The sequence below is a fragment of the Marmota marmota genome, unplaced genomic scaffold (genome assembly GCF_001458135.2).
Source record: "Marmota marmota marmota unplaced genomic scaffold, marMar, whole genome shotgun sequence".
Taxonomy (NCBI): Eukaryota; Metazoa; Chordata; class Mammalia; order Rodentia; family Sciuridae; genus Marmota; species Marmota marmota.
This window is the reverse complement of record NW_025999968.1, coordinates 44,734,369-44,739,349: the sequence shown is the minus strand read 5'-3', so window position 1 is coordinate 44,739,349 and position 4,981 is coordinate 44,734,369.

Here is a 4,981-nt window from a genome sequence, read left to right as displayed (position 1 = left end):
TCTTTCCTCTTATTTTCTTCTAAGATTTTGTCTTTTAAAATTATTTTCTTTCATTTTTATTAATATATTAATTTCCTTTATTAATGGAATTCAGTCTAATATTTCAACATATTCATATAGTATGCACTAATCAAATCCAGTTTTTCCTGTCCACCCATCCTCTAATCCCTCCTTAACCTCAATAATCATTAGTCCACATTAAGGTTGACTTTGTTTGACTTCCACATTTGAGAAAGAACATAGGGTACTTGTCTTTTTCTGTTTCTTATTTCACTTAACATGATGTAGTCCCAGCTTCTCTTTATCTGTTGTGTATGCACTCTAGGTTTATGCTTCATGGTTACCATGAGGCTCACATAAAATAAATTATGATCATAGCTCTATTTTAGCTAATAACAACTAATTTCATTCACATACAACCCCCCATTGTTGATGCCACAATTTATATTTTATAATGTGCATCCATCATAAATTATTATTTATTGCTTTAATAGTTTTATCTTATTAACTTCACACTAGAGATGCATGACTTATACACATTACATTTGCACTATATATGTACTATATAATTGATAATATAATTTTCCTTTAGCAATAATTTTTTAATTTCCTATGTTTTCCTGGATTAATTATTGTGCCTTTATTTCAACTTGAAGATTAAATACTGTGCTTTTATTTATAATTCCTTTAATGAGCAACAAAAGTTTCAGATTTCATTTAAGATTTATAGTAACATGAATAAACTGGAAAGTCCCCCATTTTATTATACATCTTTCCTAAAGACATTAAATGTTCCATGATACAGGAATGGTTTATACCCTTCAAGTTACACTATTATGGAACTGAAAGGAAGAGAAGTATGCCAAGCCTTCAAGCTCATTTAATTTTAACAGAAGTTCTGCTTAAACAAAATTGATTTATTTTAACTTCTCATAACCACACATAAACAGAACATTAATGTTGTAGCTCATGATTAATTTGTGTTGTTGAAAGAAAACACAGTATGTTTTAAGGCTCATATTTTAGTAAAGATGATAAACAACACAAAAACTGAACTGTCAGTATGTGTCAAATTTTAAGAGAAAAATTTTCTGAACTCTGCTTCAAAAATCTTAAGAGATCCTTTATTGCCTTTTAGGTTCATTTTTAAGAATCCATAAGATTAGTAGCCCATTTTGCTTTTATTTATGTTGTTTAGAAATATTGTATTCATGTCCTGCTTTTAAATATTAGAATTATAAATGTACAAATAAAAATAGGTTGGTAATCTTTTTATATTTTTTTCTACAGGTCAAACATTAAAGTATGCAAGTGAAAGTCTTTGTGTACCCTCTTTAGTTGTATCCCCTTTTCCCCATTATCCCCAAAGATTAATCATTATAATGTATTGAGTTTACATAATCTTTTTACATCTTTGTTATTTTCCTTTACATGTTATTGTTGCACATTATTTTGTGCTTTCATTTCTACATGCCAATAGATTTGTCATTTTCATAGAAATGTGTATGATGAATCTTGAAGTCTTATTTACATTTCTATGGAATATAAAATTTATTATTATAACAAAAATATAAAGAGGAGCCTAAGAGAGATTTGATTGGAGAAACTTCAGTGAATATAATTAGCTAGAAAATTGCACAGAAGTAATAGCATTAAGTGAAGGTCTTACATTTTAAAGGTTATTACCGACTACTATTGATTATTAATTGCTAAAGAAATTTTGCAACAAGCATATATTGAGTTCACCAGTATAATATCCAAGCCCATTAGTTTTAATTTGGTTGAAAAATTGTAATATCTTCTTTGTTTATGTATTCTCCTCTTCTTATTGTGCCTGAATGACCTTTTTTTCCTTCTGATCAGTTTGGATTCTAGAAAGGACTTATTTTATGGGAATAAACCATAGATCATCATGAGGATGACCTCAATTTTATTTTGTATCTTGTAAAGAAAATTGTATTTAACTGAGGAATGATTATATACATAGGTCTAGCATGAAGTTTCTTTGAGAAGAAGGTCAGAATTTATCAGGTAGAAAATACTTTGCATCTGGCCACCCTCCCGTTATAGAAATAGAAATATTCACCTCTTAATGTATAAACTCTTTAACATGAAATGTTCTTTCTGACAAATTAATTTGTCCACCATAATTTCATGTCTTTACTTCCTTTCTAAAATTTAGAAAGCATACTATATATTCTGAATTTTTAAAAGGAATATTGTCAACAGTCCATGCTTAGTTATTTTAATATAATTTAAAATTATAGAATTTGCATAGGCAAATAGAATTTTATGTTTTTATTTAACCAAAGTGAGCTAATTCTCTTCGGAATAATAATGGATTAACTGTAATTATATTTACTGGGAACAATTATAAGCACTGAAGCTTCTCATCATACTTTGTATATTTGTCCTTCAAAAAAACCCTGCATATCTTAACCAACTATTCAAATCTTAGCTTAAACTGCAGATACCTTCTCCTTGGGTCAATCTGAAGGATATTTGCTGTTCTGATTTTTAGAGAATGAACTTTATCCTCAGTTTCATATGTTGAACTTTTAAACATCAGTTTTATGTTGAAGTTTTAACCATCTCACAGACAGTGTGACCTTATATGTAATTTGTGTCATTGCCATCATAAGTAGTAAAGATGAATGATTGGGTTATGGGAGTCTTAACCAAATCAGTGCATTAATCCCTTACAGAGATTAATTGAGAGGTTACTCTAGGCAGGTAGGGTGTGGCTTCAGGAGGTGGGTCCCTGGGCATACCTTTGGGGTTCATATTTTTTCCTCGTTGAGCAGAGCTTTCTCAGCCAAGTCTTGAACTGCTTCTCTCTGTCACACTCTTTCCCATCATGTTCTGCCTCGCCTGGAACCCTGAGGAATGGGACTACCTGTCTACATACTGAGACCTTTGACACTGTGAACACACCAATACACTTTTCTTCCTCTAATGATTCTTGACAGGTCTTGGTCACAGCAGTGAAAAAGTTGACTAAACAGGTTATAATTTTCACTAATATATTTACTGCTTACTTATTTATATGTTTCCTTGAATGTATATGAGATACATAAAATACATTTCCACAAAATACCACAGTTTCTTCATTAACAGTTTTTTTCTGTTTTATGTATGTAAAACCATTTAATGAACTAACCGGAGAAATGCGTTAATAAAATAATACCATTTTCTTACATTATTCATATTCTGATTATTGATTGTAACTTATTGATATGTAAAACAAAATACAATGAGATATCCCTAGGCTAACAACTAAAATGAACAGTTGACTTGACATATCATATTATCTGGGCCACTACATTTCCCACTGACAGTGATGATAGAGAGATGACAGAAAATTTGCATTTAGCAAATCAGCTCTACAGGTTGAATCCTTTTTTCTCCTCAATTTAAGTGTCTTTGATCTTTCTTTAATTGTTTGTATTTTGGGCTGCAGTTGATCTATATTTTAATTTAAAGTTTTATCTTTTAAACTATTTCAGAATCATTTTAAATGAAAAAGTATTATTTCAATACATCAATAAATAATATTTTAAGAAATAGAGCAATTTTCTATTTAGTTGGCCTTTTTGATTGAAATTAAAGAGAGAGAGAGAGAGAGAGAGAGAGAGAGAGAGAGAGAGAAAAGAAATAAACAAGTTTCTTTTTGTTTTCCGAGTTTCCGAGTATAAAAGATTGGTGGCTATTTTCTCTGTCCAAAAATTGTACACAAAAACCAGGACAGACTAGCTTAGTGCTTCCATTTCTTATCAGATGTTCAGATAGTTGGAGGTGCTGAGGGCACATGGAGAAAAAGCCAATACAGAGTTTGAAAAGCAATTTGAACTTATTCCGAAGTCAGAGCTTGCAATCTGAAGTGTTTTAGTTGATAGTCATTTCATATTCTGTCTTGCTCATATCTCTCACTGTCAATATTACTAAAATTGTCAAGAGTTTTTAGATAAGACATTTCCTACCAAGGTTTAATTTCTTTTATTTAACTAGTAACATTTACATTCAACATTGCTTCAGAATTTGGTACTCAAATGAGGTATTGCTACTCAAAAGGTAAATGGTAAGAAGATAGTTATCTTCTTATTGATAAAGCAAACATTTTCAGGCACATTTGGATGCTGCGCTGGAAGATGACTAAATGTTCCCTCACATAAAATAAATGAGGATGTGTGATGATAAGATGCTGACATATAGGAGAAAATATAATAATAATAAAAGGATGCACTAATATCCTGATTGAATAATTATTTACTCACTACATTTATTCAATTATTTATGTATAAAAAACTATAAAGTTAAAAATACCATTTTCAAACAGGCCTTACAGATAGAATTTATATATATTTTCATAATTTTACTTATTAATGTAAGAAAGCAGTCTACATATTCATTTAGAGATTTTCCTACTGGAGGGATACATCAAGAATCATTTTTAAGTAAAGCAATTTTTTAATCATCACTTTCCTCTCCCCACTTTACTGTTGCTCTCTCTTTTTACAGTGTGTGTGTGTGTGTGTGTTTATGCATGTGTGTTTAATGCAGCAAAACAAGAACATCCTTCCCCCCCCCCCCTATTTTCCTAAGCACATTCAGAACTTCCCCTAAGGATCCAGACCCTGAAAGGCAATGTCATGGATGAGACATTGGTAATGAAATATCAGAACTCTCAGGAAGTTTCTTCTGCTGATTCTGGTCCTAATTTAAGAGATTGAGAACTAACAGACTTGTATTGAGACACCTACCAGCAATCAACCAGCAGCTCATGAAAAGCCTCAGGAGCTGGGAGCACAATTCCAAGCCATAAGAAGCGATTTCTGCTCAGGAATGCATCAACAGGACCCAAATGTCAGAGGCAATGAACGTCCACAGGGATGACACAGGACTTCTTATTTCTATGGGCAGGCCCTGCCTTACCCTTTGAAAGTTTTGCATGTTCTCTAATTAAATGTTGTCCTGTTGACTC